Source organism: Panthera tigris, chromosome A1, assembly GCF_018350195.1.
Source record: "Panthera tigris isolate Pti1 chromosome A1, P.tigris_Pti1_mat1.1, whole genome shotgun sequence".
Lineage (NCBI taxonomy): Eukaryota > Metazoa > Chordata > Mammalia > Carnivora > Felidae > Panthera > Panthera tigris.
The window spans coordinates 113,032,766-113,050,616 of record NC_056660.1 but is presented as its reverse complement, the minus strand read 5'-3'; the positions used below and the strand labels follow the sequence as shown (position 1 = coordinate 113,050,616).

The 17,851-nt window shown below is 44.3% G+C and overlaps 1 protein-coding gene and 1 pseudogene across 2 annotated transcripts in view; both read left to right on the top strand.

Moving 5' to 3' along the window:
* The window catches only part of SPOCK1 (SPARC (osteonectin), cwcv and kazal like domains proteoglycan 1), a 510,780-nt gene that overhangs the window by 328,244 nt on the left and 164,685 nt on the right, over positions 1 to 17,851 (top strand). The window lies entirely within an intron of this gene.
* On the top strand, positions 16,266 to 17,692 carry LOC102963074 (annotated as a pseudogene).

Sequence of the window (17,851 nt, the reverse complement as noted above, 5' to 3'; positions counted from 1 at the left end):
TGCAAATGCATACTTTATGTACCCTCCCTGCTTTTCAGTTTTTAACAGCGTACGAACATTTACATTTCAAACAAGGTGGTCCTCATGCTGGGTGACTTTTTATGGTCTGTGTGAAATACGTGAGTTTGAAATATATGGTCTGCTGACAGTTTAAATTTTCTGAGAAGCCACATTGAACAGAAAGAAATACAATATATATTAATGAAGATAGCTGTTTGTTCGCTGTAAGACCTTATGGATGAACTGCAGGCCCGCCATTTGGGTCATACATAACAGAGGAAGAAGAAGTTGAGAGTCACGTGTTGGCTATGTTGACTGCTCTGCCTTAGCTCTGAAAGCTTAGGAAGTCTTGACACCCTCCAGCCTAGTCATTAAGAGCTTAGGTCTTGGTGGCAGACAGACCTTTGTGTGAGTTGCTCTAGCTATGTGACCTTGAACTAGTTGTTTTGCATCATTGAACCCAAGTTTCTGCGTCTGTAAATCCGGGTAATGATACCTCCATCCCGGGGCTGTTACGAGGATTTAATGAGATGGCGTATGTAAGTGCGTGGCACAGAATCCTGCACACATATCTGTATCCAGGAAATGTTGGCCATTATTATTATCATCACTACTACTATATTACCTAGGAATGCATTACTAGGTAATTGCTAGGTAATGTAATACCTAGTGACCTATGAAAGTTTTAGAGCCTGGAGGAAAATGTTGCATCATCCTTTTTAAAGGTACTTAGAGAGCTTGCCTTTTTCAAGCTCTTTGAGCCCTGGAGGGGATATTAGGGTACTCAGCGTTTGCTTGGGCTTAGCTTTGGCCTCAGCTTCTCTCCCTTTCCCTCATGGCCATGCCTGACACCCTGGCCTGTATTGCCTGAGGTGAAGTCACATGGCACCAGGCATTTTGTATCTCTCATTCACTGTTGTATTTCCAGCACCTAAACCAGTGCCTGGCATACAGTAGATCCTAAATGCGTATCTGTTGACTTCTAGTCTCCAGAATGTGCCTATTGTTCCCTCTTGGGTCAGAAAGTTCTCTTCTTAGTTCCCATCTTATTTCCCATCCCAGGAATTTAAAGACCAGTGGTAGTTTTGGAACTGTGTCTCCTTTTCTCCTTTCCTGGGGATCAGTGTGATGGAGCAGAAGGAACTCTGGGCTGGAAGCACGAGATCGGGGATCTCTTTTCAGCTCTGCAGCTAGAGCCTGCCCAGAAGCCTTGGCAAAGTTGGTCTCCTCCCCTCTGGACTTCGTTTCTTCTATAGTATCATGAGGAAATTGGCTTACGTAATTTCTGGAGGACCTTCCAATGCTGACATGGGACAGATAGGTTCTCTGGGGACAACCCCCATGTTCCTGCTCCCACTTTCTTTTTTTTTTTTAAGTTTATTTATTTTTGACAGAGACAGAGTGCAAGCATGAGCTGGGGAGGTGCAGAGAGAGAGAGGGAGACACAGAATCCGAAGCAGGCTTCAGGCTCCAGGCTGTCAGCACAGAGCCTGACGCGGGGCTCGAACTCATGAACTGTGAGATCATGACCCAGGCTGAAGTCTGACACTTAACTGATTGAGCCACCCAGGCACCCCCCTGCTCCGTCTTTCTTAGGCCTCTAGTTCCAGCTAGCCTCACTCCTCATCCCTCATATAGAAATGAACCCAGCCCCAAAGAATGTTTTAAACAGTAGTTCTTGCCACTACGCCTTGTGTATCTAAGCTAGGGTATCTCTACCTTGGAACTGTTGACATTTTGCACCAGATAGTTCTCGGTTATGAGGGATGGTCCTGTGGACTGTAAAATGTTTGGCACCATCTCTGACCTCTACCTACTAAATGCCAATAGTATTGTTGCCCCGCCCTCCCCCATCCCTGCTGACACCAGATGTACAAACAGATTTCCTCCAGACATTGCCACATGTGTCCTGAAGGGGGGTATGTGTGTGTGTGTGTGTGTGTGCAAATAATCCCTGATCTAAACACAAATTGTTCCTTAGTGTTACTTCAGATGACATTGCAAGCAGACAGAAGGTTTTCTCAAGAGACTCAAGCAAATGGGAATAGTCTATTGATCAGCGACTTCATTTTCCCTAGGGCTGGGGAAAAGAAACAGAAAACAACTACCTTACCAGCTTGAAAGTGAAAATACAAAGCTAGCCGAAATATTGTGCTGGGGCCCTGGATTCACAATGAGTTAATTCCACATATAATACACCACCAAAGATGCAAATAGGGAACGACACCTCTTAGATCTTACCCAGACTGTGACAGCTATTGGATCTTATTCTTACATCATGGAAATTGGGTAGTGGTGGCTCTGAATACTTGATGAAAAAAGATGGGTTTTAAAAATCTTCCACGTTGCTCACATTTTAGATGTAGGCACATCCTAGAGAAGGTGGAATATGAAAGCAGTTTGGAGGAAAAAAAACATTTTCGGTGGTACCACGATATTATAAACAACGTGTTTATTATAAACTTGTTGATAACGTTTTATCAACAGAAGTATGATACTGAATGCCCTGAGAGAAGTAAAAAGATATTTTTAAGACACAGCTACCAGTTTGGTAAGTGACACAAAAAAATGGGTAGAAATGTAAATCATAACTAAATTTGTAGAGTGGTGATGCATTTACAGCATAAGCAGTAATTGCCATTGGAGCCCAAAGAAAGAGAAGTGTGAGCTCGGGTGACAGGAATGGTGGTCAGCCTTACTTGGGGAGAGAGTTTGGGGGCTCCAGAAGAACATGGGATACCATGATGTACTCTGTCTAAAGCGTCTGGAGGTTGCTTATGATCCAAATTAGCTGCATTTGGAAATTGGTGAGACAACATGCACTTGACATCAAGAGTCAACTCTATGGTATTTGCCCTAGCGGCTCAGATTGTTCAAAACAGAGGCGATCTCATTTTCAAAGCTCTTCCTTACTTACTTACTTATGCACGAATGCATGCATGCATGCCTGCCTGCCTCATGTGATTCCTGAGGTTGATATCCTTGGAGGTATCTTCCAAACTTGAAACTACCCCTTCTCTAGGAATATTTATCTCTATCAAAAAAAAAAAAAAAAAAAAAAAAGAAGAAGAAGAAGAAGAGGAAGAAAGTCCCATGGGTAAGCTCCTGGTGGCCATGCTTTTTTTCTGAGACCAGAACCCTTACTTCAGGCCCTAGATGATGGGGTCCAGGTGGACACCTGATTCCAGCTGGATCAGATTCTGGACTAAGAATTTGGTCTTAGGACTGAGAGGCATGCCAGTGTTTTCATGCACCTGTTAATCTGAGAGGTGGTGCCACCATCTTTCCCCCTGGGAAGCCTGGAGATGCCCCCAAAAGGTGGTGGTTTGCTCTCCTGAATGAGACCCTGGGTATACTGGTCACCGACACCCTGTGGACCAGGTTATCACATGGCCCCCCTGTGAAGGATGAGGTTTGCTTAGGGGTCTTCTCATAGCCCAGCCTGTCCTCTCTCCATTGGCCCTCCTTTCTCCCAGCATCCTCAGGACTCCTGCCCTTTTATGGCACAGACAATATCCCCTGCCCGCTGACTTTCCCAGGGTGTTCTGTGTAAATCTCACTACACACACTCCAGAGGTATGGGCAATATTGTTCATGACCCCAAGGGACAGCTTTCTCTGGGCTGTGATGTTGAGGAGGTTCTGTTGACCCCAGTCACTCTGAGTGGTGGCTCAGTGTATTAACTGGCTTAACTGATATGTGGCTGCATTTCAACTGACAGGGACCGTTCACTGCCTTCGAAGTGTGGTTTCCAACCTCAGACCCCTGTGACATTCTCTCGATGGCATGAATTTGCCTAAGAGTTCTCTGGCACTAGAGTCAGACCCACGCATCATGGGAAGGATATCTATGGCTTGCAGAGGCTTCGGGAGCTGGAGTGTAAACCCGGGTTGGAAGTGGGGCTAAGGGAGCACCAGGGAGCTAGGCAGCAGCAGACACAGTCTAGTAGTGACCCCCTGTTCTCTCTGCCCTGGGACCTCTCCTTCAGGATGCAGTTGCAGGAAGGGTGGTGGGATTGAATACACAAGGGCAGGAAGGGGAAGAGTCACCTGACGCCCATCACCCATGTCTTTTTAGTGGGAGTTGGGCAATCTGAACCACTGTCCCACCTAGCCTTTGCACAATGGGGAGACAGAATGAGTACAGGGAAATGGGGTGCTGCTACAAGGGGACTGAAGGATTCAAGGTGAACATCCACTCTGGGTCCTTCAGATCACAAAAAATGTGTGTAAGAATTTGGATGCAGGTTTTAGACCCTCTGAAGGTTGTTCACAGACTCCTGGTTAACATTCCTTTTCATTCAAAGGAATTTGTTCATTCACATCATTTCCAATGCTAGTGCCCAGGGAATGGGGTTTCTGTGGGCTGGGATATGTCGAAAGGATGTTAGTTGCAGACCAAGTGATTAGCAGGAACCTGTACACATCGGGAAGGTATGTAGGAGGTGTCCTCCCCTGCCCTTGGGCATGACTCAGGAGGGTGAAAGCCTAGGCTGGTGAAAACATTAGTGGGGAGGAGGTCCCTTTGCTACTGTTCCACCTGCTCCTATCCCACAGTCACCTCTGTGGCTCTGGCCACAGTAAGATTGATGTTCAGCACAGTCAAGACTCTTAAGAAAAAAAAAGCAGAGTAAAGCCTGTTAAGAGGGGAAAATTCTCCAGGGCAGAGGATTGCTAAATTAATTATGCAGATGTGAAAATTCAAAGGAAGAATAATTAGACAGCCTGTTAAAGCTTAAAAAAAAAAAAGTTGTTTGCCAAACACTGAAATACTGTGGACTGGTAACTGCTTTTAAACTCAAGTAAACGAACCCTTCTGGAACATTCTACCCCACTTGTTTGGGGAGTCTTGGCTAAGTGAATGAAGTATCGAATGTGAACGGTGTAGTTCTTTATTTTGTGAAGAAAAGATAAATTCTTATGAGCTGTGGGTGGAATGAACACCAGTGCCTTCAGGGTCAGGCAGGCCCTGAATGTAGGAGAGAAGGAAAAAGAGAAAGAGGAAAGCAAAATAGAGCGTAAAGGGGACACAGGCGATGCTGGGGTAAAGGAGGCAGCCATGCGGGAATGAAAGCCCAAGTGTGGCCACATCTTCCAATTAAAAATAATCCACAAATGTATACTGGATTTTTATATGATGTGCTCTCACTTGTTACTGCTAGTGCCTTACTCAAAACTGTAACAGCCCTGTGTGGGCTGGCAAAAGCACACTTGTGGGGTGTTCGGGTGATCTTGACGATAAAATAAGCGTGATGGAAACACCTTCCTCGTGGGGTTGCTTGTGGATTCCACGAGATCAGAGTGGCAGATACCTGATGGCTCTCACGAGCCTGTCACTGACACAAGCATGGGGACTGGCCTATCTTATTTAGCACCCGAAATGATGCGTGCCACAGAGTAGGACTCAGTGAGGGTCTTTGATCAATAAATAGGGGAATTACTGGATGTTCAAAGGAAGAGAGTTTAGTCTATGGTAGTTTAATTTCTTTTCTTTTTTTTTTAAGTAGGCTCCACACCCTCCGTGGAGCACAAGTCAGGATTTGAACTCATGACCCTGAGATCCAGACCTGAGCTGACATCAGGAATTGGACAGTCAACTGGCTGAGCCACCCAGGAGCCCCTTCTACTGATTTCTGATTTCTTTTATTACTGTTATTACTGAAGTATAATTGGCATACAGTGTTATATTAGTTTTGGGGGCATAGTACAGTGATTTGACAATTCTATACATTACTCAATGCTCACCATGACAAGTGTAGTCACTATCTGTCACCATACACTGTCATTGCAGTATTATTGACTGTATTCCCTATGCTGTACTTTCATCTCTGCGACTTATTTATTTTCATCTCCATGACCTATTGATTTCCATTTTGAAATCCAAAGGGGAGGAGGTTGGTTGCTAAGGAGATGTGTTCCCATAAGGAATTGTCCCCTAGGAGAGAACTCTGTCAGCTCTTGGTGAGGAAGGGATGGGCCAAGAGGTAGTTATGACCCTGGAAGCGTGCGGTAACGGGCGCCCTCTGAGCAAAGCAGACCATGGCCAGCTCGTCACTTCAGTTTTGCAGCAACACCTGCCGATAGTTGTGCTACAGCCCCTCCCCATGTCTCAGGATGCAGAGCACTTGTCCTGCCCTGTGAATATACCCCTCAGGTCCCCTTCTTTCTCCCTGTTTGGATTCCTACGGCACCTCTGAAGCTTTGTCATATTCTGTCTGTTCAGGCCATTGCCTGAAACAGGAGTGAACTTCGTCGGAAATGTTGTCAACTGGCAACTTAGAAATGGGTTAAAAGGGGCGCCTGGGTGGCGCAGTCGGTTAAGCGTCCGACTTCAGCCAGGTCACGATCTCGCGGTCCGTGAGTTCGAGCCCCGCGTCAGGCTCTGGGCTGATGGCTCGGAGCCTGGAGCCTGTTTCCGATTCTGTGTCTCCCTCTCTCTCTGCCCCTCCCCCGTTCATGCTCTGTCTCTCTCTGTCCCAAAAATAAATTTAAAAAGTTGAAAAAAAAAATTTAAAAAAAAAAAAAAAAAAAAAAAAAAAAAAAGAAATGGGTTAAAAATTGGCCGCTTCATCAGTCTTTGTTCACCATCCTGGGTCTGGTCATGGCTTCCAATGAGGCGGAGTTTTCTTGAGGGAGGGAGACGCCCCACGGGTCTGCCTTTGTGCCTGTGGCTTTGAATCGGCATCTAGGGCCACTTGCCCTTGTTGATTGGACAGGCCAACAAAGAGACCAGACAGGGTTTCTGTTGGTCAGAGAAAGGAACACATCAGGGAGATTTGTTGCCCGTTTAAAAAACGATTGGGCATGAAATGGATACTGTTTGGATTACACAGAAACAGCCCCTCATTAGCTGTTTCAGAATCACAAAAGGCTTGATGGCTGCTCTAATCCCAGCTAGTGGGGTGATGTGGGGTCAACAGTCTCTGTTACACATTTGCATAGGGATGGGGTATTGGCAGAAAAAGGAACCTCCTGTATTCCATTTTTTTTTCTTCTCCTTGCACCCTGTTGTGTACATTTATAAGATACCAGGTATCAGGTTTCAGCTCAATCTCCCTGAGTGGGGTGGGGGTGGAGTGGAGCATACTGGGGGGCGGCCACAGAGGCTGCGTATAGCAGACTCCCTGGAGGGGCTACAGTGGAGGGCAGGGCCGACCTGGCAATAGATGTGGCTTCCTGGAGTCTCCTGGGAAATAGACATGGGAAGCAAGATGGTTTCCAGGCTGTATTTTGGTATAAAGATGACCTGGGACAGAAATCTGGAGAAGAAAAAAAAGTTCAGTTTGGACTGGTGGATCTGAAAGGAATGTTTAAGGAAAATCATGGGGGAAAGAGTTGAAACTAACATTGATTGAGGACTTGCCAGTGTCAGTGTTCAGCATTTGACATATTGCCTCATTCACACTTGCCAACCATCGTGTAAGAGGGATGCCACTACTCTCCTTTATGGCTCAGAGAGGCTGCATAACTTGCCTGAGGTCACACAGCACCCAAGGAGCTAAGCTCCGATGAGCAACTGGAACTGGCTGTGGTGCAAAATTCATGTTCATTTAACCTTACCATATAACTCATATACGCATACTGGGGATTTGCCTATGTGAGCAAAAGGTGGTATCCAGTAAGTCTGAGATGTCGGTTCTCTCTGGCCTATTCATCTTTAGTTTTGGCAGCTGGAGCAATGACTTGTCAAGACCCCTGTGTTGAAGCAGAGTGCTGGGCCTGTTCTGGCAAGGCCGTGGTCACAAGGGTGAGTCCAGGTCCAGAGCGAGGCCAACAGGTGATTGCTGGTGCAACTCATTTAAACCTCAACCTGTCTCAGACATCTCTGTGCTCACTGCTCTGAGGATGCATGGCTGAGGCTTGGCTTTCTAAAGTTAAGTCCTGATTCTGTCCGACTGGTGTGTTCTTAGAAAAGTCATGTGATCTCTCGGGACCTGTGTCTTTATCTAACATTCCAGGATCTTCTCCTGCCTTGGAGCCTTTGCTGTCCCTTTTCTGCATTATTCCTCACCTGATCTTCTAAAGTCTGGCTCCTTCTTGTCAGACCATGGCTTAATGTCACCTCCTCTGAGAGGTCTTCTCTGACTACCTAATCCAATGTGGCCTTCAGGAGCTTGCTACTGCTCACTCTTTTAAAATATTTGCTTAGCTCTTATTACTACCTGTTGTTTGTTCCTCACATCCCTTCTTTCATTTCCTCTTGCCTTTCCTTCCCTTCATCTTCCCCTATCCATTGCCCTTGTCCTTCCCTTCCCTTCATCTTCCCCTATCCATTGCCCTTGTCCTTCCCTTCATCTTCCCCTATCCATTGCCCTTGTCCTTCCCTTCCCTTCCCTTCCCTTCCCTTCCCTTCCCTTCCCTTCCCTTCCCTTCCCTTCCCTTCCCGTCCCGTCCCGTCCCGTCCCGTCCCGTCCCGTCCCATCTCATCCTTGTACTAGAATGTCAGTTCCTTAAGGGCAAGGACTTGGGTCTTACCCATCTCTGAATGCCCAGAGCTTATAATAGTACTTGGCATGTAAATGTAGTTTCATGAAAGTTTGCTGAACTGATGGGTTAAAGTCTTCCCTATGTTAAATATGAACATGTTGGTCTGAAGGCAGATGCTCCAGGGACTCTTTGAGCTATGAGTCTTTGTGACCTAGAAATTCCAGCTTACAAGATTCATCCAGATACTCTTTTCAAAGACGGTTTATTCAGCATTAACTAAGCATGCCCCTTATAGCAGACACATGCCAGAGAACTTGGGGTTCAGAAATGATGAGCCTAGGGTGGCTGGGTGACTCAAGTGTTGAAACGTCCAACTCTTGATTTCTGCTCAGGTCATGGTCTCACAGTTCAAAGGATCGAGCCCCGCATTGGGCTCTGTGTGCTTGGGATTCTCACTCTCTCTTTCCATCCTCCATTCTCTATCTCTCTCCCTCTTCCTCTTCCTCTCCCTCCCTCCCTCCCTCTCTCTCTCTCCCCCACCAAACAAATAAATAAACATAAAAAAAAAAAAAGAAAATGGTGAGCTGGACTTTGTTCCTAGCCTCACAGAGCAAGATAGTTACTCTGTTACTGAGCCCTATGATATTCCAGATGCTGCTTAGGTGATGGGGCATGCAGTAGTGAGGATAGCCACTCTCTGTGGTCTCCTGAAACTTCTACTTGATTACAACATACTTAGAGTCATAACTCATGTTTGTCATGTACTAGTTGCATGATCTTTGGCTAGTTTAATTTTTCCCCTTTATTTGTCAAGTGGAGATAATATTGGTGTCATGAGACACCTCTAAGAATTGAATGGTTCTCTGTATTGGACACTGCAGTCTAGACTCTAGAGGCTTGAAAGCAAGCAAAGAGTTGGAAAATTTGTGAATTGTCCAGTGTAGCTGAAGGCATGGTAAACCTTGGAGGATAAGGAGAATACAGTCTGAGAATATGAGCCAAATTCTAGAAGGGAGGTTTGAGGCCATATTTCACCTATAAGTAAAATCATACAGTGTTTGTCATTCTCTGAATTATTTCACATAGTGTAATACTGTCTGGGTCTATCCATGTTGATGCAAATGGCAAGATTTAATTCCTTTTTATGACTGAGTAATATTCCACTGTGTGTGTGTGTGTGTGTGTGTGTGTGTGTGTGTGTGCGCGCGCGCGCACATGTGTGTGTACACACACTGTCTCTTCTTTATCCTTTAATCCATATGTCACTACTCAAGTTGTTTCCAAATTTTGGCTATTAGAAATACTGCAGTTAACATAGGGTTACATATATCTTTTAAAATTATTGTTTTTATTTTCTTTGGATAATTACCCAGAAGTAGAAATGCTGGATCGTGTAGTAATTCCATTTTGAATTTTTTGAGGAACCTCCATACTGTTTTTCATAGTGGCTGCACCAGTTTACATTCCCACTGACAGTACATGAGGGTTTCCTTTTCTCCACAGCCTTGCCAACACTTATTTTTCATTTGTTTTGATACTATCTATTATGACAGGTATAAGCTCATAACTCATTGTGGTTTTGATTTGCATTTCTCTGAGCCTCTTTTCATGTGCCTCTTGGCCATCTGTATGTCGTCTTCAGAAAAATGTCCATGCAGGTCCTCTGCCTATTTTTTAATTGAGTTGACTGAGAGTTAAAATCTTTTTTAGGGGCGCCTGGGTGGCTCAGTCAGCTAAGCATCTGACTCTTGATTTGAGCTCAGGTCATCATCTCATGGTTCATGAGATGGAGCTCCATGGCTTGGGATCCTCTCTGCCCCTCCCTCCTCAAAATAAGTAAACATTAAAATAAATAAATAAAATAAATACATAAAATTCTTTTTTAAAAAAATATAAAGTTTAGAATCCACAAATTTAACAAAAATGAGAACATCATTTTCACTTCTTAGTGAAAGAAGCATTGCAGCCATTACAGTATCCAAAGATGATTATCTCCCTGCTCTGTTTTACCTGCTGGGTATTCAGTATTTATTGCTAAAGAATGAAAACGAGAGATTTTACTCCTTGTGTTTATTCCATGTTTGTCTTAGCAAACCTCATGGGTGCTTTCTCATTATTTATTGTTGCATTTGTCTTCCATGTGCAGTTAAGACCTGATTTATATTTTACATTAGCACTACAGGCTTTATTTTAGAGTAATGGAAGGGAGGTGATCAGCCATTGAGGGGCACATTGGTGAAGAGACACGCAAGAAAGAGAGCCGTTGTGGGCAAGGTTGGGACTGTCAATTGATTACCTGATGGATGCACATGGAAAAGTATTTTAGCAATGATTGAATAAGGTGGGACCCCCCAAAAAAACAAAGCAACAAGAGTAAACAAGACTTAAATGATACAGATTTACTGAATCCTTCAGTGGGAGATGCAACCGCTCTTCTCTCAGTTTGAAGTGCTTTCTAATAGCTTAGATGGTGCCCAAAGAAATCCCTGATCCCATCAGCACTAACTTTGTCATGACTGCTTCAATGTTATCAGTTAAGGAATAGAATTTAATAGCCTTGGGAACCATCCCAAGGACTCAGAAATGAGTCTGCCCTAATTGCAGAAAGAAAGGACTTGGAAATACATAGTCTCCACTTACCCATTTATAAATCTGGAGCCAAGTGTTTCTAAAAAATTAACAGTGGGAGGAATGAAAGTAATAAAAGCTTTAATTTTGATAGTCATACCTAGGGAGCCACAAATACTTTGTAACTCATTTGTAAACCTCACCCACTGGTTAGCACATTAAAGGTCTCAAAAAAGCTTTGGATTATGCAGGGTCACTTCTCTGAAAAGCCCTGGGGCCTCTCACCAGTGGGACTGAGCTCCCTGGGAACAGATGGCATGGAAAGTCTGTTCCAGGGGGTGTAGGATGCAGTTTTGAATAACTAGCTTCAACGGGTCCTGCAAGAATGAGCGATTTGCTTATGCAAGTTCTTTATATGGACTTTTACTGCTATTGATTTTCCATCTTGGATATCAGTACCCTGGAGAGCTCTCCACTTCATTCTTAAGACCCTTTAAACTTGGTAAACACTTTCAACACTTCTGAAACTTTTCTATCAAAGAGCCTCTAAGGGCAAGCTACAACATACATCTTTCTTGAGGTTCAGGGGACAGAACCTACTGCCAGCACATACATCTTTGGAGTGTCTTTATACAAATGTATATGAATTTTGTATTCTGTTCTGTAGTAGACCAGTGATGGCCTTAATATTTTAACAGTTGTAAATTACTTACCACCTCATAAAATAGATGCCGCAGCGAGATTAACTGTAGATTTGCATTCTCCTTGGCCCATTATAGTCTGAGATGGAAAACCTAGGTTAGATTTGTAAAACAGGAAAAGAGATTTGGTAGATACATGTGGTGTGGGACTATTTTGCCTTCTTCCACTGATTTCTGGACTTGTCAAGGGAGGTGGCAGTGAATGAGCACCATGATACATCACCAGAGCTCTGGACTTAAGTTCTGCTTCTGAGGATGCCACATTACGGAAGTAACCACTTCATCTGAGGCTCGTAGAGGTCATTTGAACAAATTGTCTCCAATTTGGGGCAGGGTTTCCCTGCAGACTTTATTTTTCTGTTTTCAGTTAACATCTTTCCCTGCCAAGCTTTATAAGACAGGGTGGAAGCAGTCAAATGGACAGCCTCTGGCTAAGGATCAGAAGGCACTAACCTTGTACATGAAGCCTGCCTTGCTGAACCCTGCCTGCCCATTTATACCTAGCACACCTCATGTTGACAACCTCCCTGACACAAGCCATTGTCTGCTTGGATCAACAGTGTTTGTCAGATACTCCTTAATCATTATTTTTCTCCCCTAGCATTTTATCAATGGTGCCTGAATGTAGGCCTTAGGATATTAAGACTCATAGTCTGTGACTCTGTAATAGAGACTTTTCAAAGCCCATAGTACCTTCTCTCAAAAAAACCAAAACAAAATAAAGACTATGACTATGACTGTGTAAGTTTGTTGACAAGGCTTTGTTGTTTGTTCTTAGTGCATATAATTTAGAGGGGAAAAAAAGGTTTTTATTCTTCATTCCCAGACTTTATAATCTCCAAGATGAGACAAGGCAGAAAACAGCTCTACTAGAGATATGTGAACTCCTTAGTTGTCGTATGGTGGTTTCAGCAGTTGTGTAGATCTGGTTAATCAGTGAAAGCTTTCTGGATAAAGTAGACCCTGAGCTTTATGTTCAAAGAGAAATGTTAAAGTTGCATCTTGTACAAATGAGTCTAACATTTGAAATGGAAAGGGATGAATAGCACTGTAGCTCCAAGATCTTTTTTTTAATTTGATTTGATTTGATTTACTTTGCATCATGGTAAGTATACTCTTTAATTCGCATCACTCATTTTACCTTGCCCTTTTCCCCTCCCTTCTGTTAACTATCAGTTTGTTCTCTAGAGCTAAGAGAATGTTTCTTGGTTTGCCTCTCTTTTTTATTTTGCTCATTTGCTTTGTTTCTTAAATTCCACATGTGAGTGAGATCATATGGTATTTGTCTTTCTCTGACTGACTTATTTCACTTAGCATTATACTCTCTAGCTTTATCCACATTGTTGCAAATGGGAAGATTTCATTCTTTTTTATGGATGAATAATATTCCTGTGTGTGTGTATATATACATCTTTATCCATTCACCTATAAAATTAATAGAATTTAATTTTAATAGAATTTTAATAGGACACTTGGGCTGCTTCCATAGTTTGGATTTCATAAGTAATGCTACTATAAACTAGGAAAGCAGGTATCCCTTTGAATTAGTGTTTTTGTGTTTTGGGGGTAAATGCCTAGTAGAATGTTCACTGTGTCATAGAGTAGTTCTATTTTCAATTTTTTAAGGAAACTTCATACTGTTTTCCACGATGACTGTACCAGTTTGCCTTCCCAGCAATAGTGCAAGAGGGTTCTTTTTTCTCACATCCTCACCAACACTTACTGTTTCTTGTGTTTTTGATTTTAGCCATTCTCATGGCTGTAAGATGATACCTCATTGTGGTTTTGATTTGCATTTGCCTGATGATGAGTTATTTTGAGTATCTTTTCATATGTCTGTTGGCCATTTGGATGTCTTTTTTGGAGAAATGTCTATTCATGTCTTCTGCCCATGTTTTAACTGTTCTGGTATCTTGAATCTCTAAAATGTCTAGGGTTCCTTGCCTTTTGCATATATCCACTTTCTGTATTTGAAGAGCAAGCTAAAAGACTGGTGAATATGATTACTTAACACACCCTATGTGCCAGGCTCTGTGCTGGGCAACTTTCATGCGTTGTGTCTTCAGTTACTCACAATATCCGAGTGAAGTAGATCTCTTTGTCTGCATTTGAATCCTGAAGAGTGAGTGACCCATCTGGACCACAAAGGCAGGAAGTGGCACAATTGTGCTTTTTGTACACCTTCACCTCTCTGATCCAAACCTGTGGGTTCTCTTCTTCTAGACACACTGGTTTAATTATTTATTGGAAATTCATGGAGTTTCTGTATTTCCCCATTTTTACATGGTCAACTACTAGGACTGCTGAATAGTGACAGAGTCGTGCTCATCAGCACAAAGGAGTTCATTCTTTATGAAAAGCTACATGTTTTACAGGAATTTTAATTGTATTAAAGTGAAGTACAGGTATAAAACATAGACTTGCTGAGCTATACCCCTCTTTTAACTCTGCCTTTTTCATGGAAGTGTTTGATTTTTATTGTGCTTTTTGTGTCCTCTTATTTTCCTAGGTTATAGAACTGGTCTTATGTATCTTCAGTAATTCTGTTGCCTTTGTTCATAAGTGTCTTAGGAATAATTCCTCCCAATTACCATGAAGTAGAACTCGAGTACCTTTACTGTTATATAACACTTTAATGAATTCTGGCCATTTTGATGGATGGGAAGGTTAAGACTTCTCTTTGGATGGTCTCTTGTCCCCCTATTGAGAACAAAGGCCATTGTCAGGTCCTACTGTTTGTGCTGCCCCATCTGATCCCATGTTGCCACCAGACCTCATGCACCTCCTGGTCAGTGATGTGGACCATAGATAGGCTTCACAGAATCCCTGAGAGAAGGAACCACAAGCCTCACTGGGTCCATGTTGTTTTTTAAGTCAGAGAGAAAGTTAAGTTGACTGGGCATGAGCATCACCTTGAAAAGAAACTTTGACCTTCATATTCATTATAAAAGTAATATACGCTTACTCAAATGTCCAGCAATCTGGCTTTGACTTCTGAATAGTACAATATTTTCTTCACAGTATTAATTTCTTCTTGTGGATCCTTTGGGCGACATGATTCTTGGGGGCGGTGGACAGGGATGTTCAACATGCTGCTTTTTGGCACTGTATTTGTTACCTTTCTCCTCATCATAAGCTGCTCATGAGTGGCCTGGTGGCTCTGAGCATCACCTTTGGTGTGAGAGTACTCTAGATTGAAGTCCAGATTTACCAACTATGTGACCACAGACAAGTTAGTTACTTACCATCTCTGTGTCAGTTTCCTCATTGGTTAATTAGAATAGTAGTACATTATTCTATATATAGTTGGTAAGTGTCATTGTCGCCACTGTCAGCCCCTCAACTGGATGATGCATTATGTAATAAAATGCTCCCTCTTTCCTTTTCTTTCCACGTAGTTAATACTACCCCCCTCCCTTTTATCCTCCTGTCTCCCTATCCCACTTTTACAAGGAAATCAGTTTCTTGGCAGAAACGTGGAGAGAGGGTCCTTTGTTTACCATCCCAGAACAACTGGGAAACTGAGGCAGGTATGGGATGATAGCTTTGAGAAAGTGGGATTGCCTGGCCTGGTTAATATACTTTTGTGGCTTGTGATTTTATGGGGCATATTTCCACTGCTGCTGTAGACTTCCCTTAATACATTCTTTTTTAATGATCAGGACTTGTAAATTAGACAAGTAGGACTTAGCAGTTGTTGCTCATAATGTCTTGTTTTGCCCATGAGCTGAAAGGCAAAGCTCTTTCCAGTCACTGCCTGTGTAGTTCCAGCCAGACCTAGGGTGTTCTCTTATAACTCAGAAGCAAATTCCAAATTCTCTTAGGGCTGGACACTTGCTCTTGCTCTGGACAATAGTCATGACTTCATTGTTTCCCCCGCTGCAGGCAAGATTCTCTAAGAAGCAAGAGAAGGTTACTTTTTGCAGGTGAGGTTTCTAGACCAGTGTATACAGACATCAGGTGTGGTGTTGGCCTGACGGCATAGGGTGTCTGAATTCATTCACAGGTCTTTGCAGGGATAGTCCCAGGAGGGAGAGGATAGTAGAGAAATGGAAGGTTCTGGTGTGTAAGTGGGTGGAGGCTAGGACTTTGTGGGCAGAAGGACTTCTCAAGGTCAGCAGGATAGCAAAGGGAAAGGTCCTTCCTTGAGAAGCAGACCTAGTTTGAGTACTAGTTTTGCCGTTTATTAGTTGTCTGGTGTTTGGAAGTTACTTTGCCATTGCAAATATTTTAACTTGCTTCCTTACTTAATTTGTTATAAATATCTACCTGTGTTAGTGCACACTGATCTACTTCCTCTTTTATAACAGCTGGACAAGATTTCATGAATGGATGTCTTGTAATTAAGGTAACAGTTTCCTTATAGATGGTGTTATGGACTGAATGTTTTATATGTTGAACTCTTAACTCTCAGTGTCCTGTATTGGAGATTGGGCATCTAAAGAGGTAACCAAGGTTAAATGAAGTCCTCAGGGTAGGGCCCTATTCCTGTAAGATAGTATATAAGAAGAGACATCTCATGGGGTGTGTGTGTGTGTGTGTGTGTGTGTGTGTGTGTGTGTATAAAAATATGTATATATGGTCTCCGGGTGACGATTCAGCCATGGGCATTAAAAGCTGTGACCCCAAAGGCCCACTTATGATGTACATTTCCAAGATGGTGCCAACCTCTGACAAAGGTTGGTTCTATGCCTTCGGCCGCGTATTCTCGGGGCTGGTGTCCACTGGTCTCAAGGTCAGGATCATGGGGCCCAACTGCACACCTGGGAAGAAGGAGGACCTGTACCTGAAGCCCATCCAGAGAACAATCCTAAAGATGGGCTATTATGTGGAGCCCATTGAAGATGTGCTTTGTGGGAACATTGTGGGCCTGGTGGGCATGGACCAGTTCCTGGTGAAGAATGGCACGATCACCACCTTTGAGCATGCCCACAACATGCGGGTGATGAAGTTCAGTGTTAGCCCCGTTGTCCGGATTGCCATGGAGGCCAAGAATCCAGCCTACCTTCCCAAGCTAGTGGAGGGCCTGAATGCCTGGCCAAGTTGGACCCCACAGTGCAGGGCATCATTGAGGAGTCAAGGGAGCACATCATCGCAGGGGCTGGCGACCTGTACCTGGAGATCTGTCTGAAGGACCTGGAGGAGGACCACGCGTGCATTCCCATCAAGAAATCCAACCCTGTGGTGTCTTATCGGGATACAGTCAGTGAGGAGTCGAGTGTGCTCTGCATGTCCAAGTCCCAAAATAGGCACAACCGACTGTGCATGAAGGTGTGGCCCTTCCCCGATGGCCTGGCCAAGGACATCGACAAGGGCGAAGTGTCCATCCACCAAGAACTCAAGCAGCAGGTCCGCTATCTGGCCGAGAAGTATGAGTGGGATGTGGCAGAAGCCCACAAGATCTGATGCTTTGGGCCTGACGCCAGCCCCAGTGTCCTCACCGATATCACCAAGGGTGTGCAGTGCCTCAACGAGATCAAGGACAGTATGGTAGCTGGCTTCCAGTGGGCCACCAAAGAGGAAGCCCTGTGCAAGGAAAACGTGGGGTGTGTGCTTCGATGTCCCTGATGTGACCTTGCATGCGGATGCCAGATCATCCCTACTGGCTGGCGCTGTCTCTGTGCCAGTGTGCTGACCACCCAGTCCTGTCTCATGGAGCCTATCTACCTTGTGGATATTCAGTGTCCAGAACAAGTGGCTAGTGGCATCTATAGTGTCCTGAACAGGAAGCATGGTCACGTCTTTGAGGAGTCCAGCCGCCCCCCCCCCATGTTTGTCGTGGAGGCCTACCTGCCTGTGAAGGAGTCCTTCAGGTTCACTGCTGACCTGAGGTCCAACCCTGGTGGCCAGGCCTTCTCCCAGTGCGTCTTTGACCACTGACAGACCCTGCCTGGGGATCTCTTCAACCACACCAGCCACCCCAGCCAGGTGATGGCCGAAACACGCAAGGGCCTGAAGGAAGGAATCCCAGCCCTGGACAACTTCCTGGACAAATAGTAGGCTGCCCTCCCTGCAGTCCACTACCCTGGGTGGGACTCAGCACAGCCCTTGCATTCGGCTGACAATCGACCACAGCAAGCCCTCGCATTCTCCATGACACCTCGAGACTGTCCCCAGTGACGCTCCACCTGATGGGTTCTGGGGCCCACTCTGTGC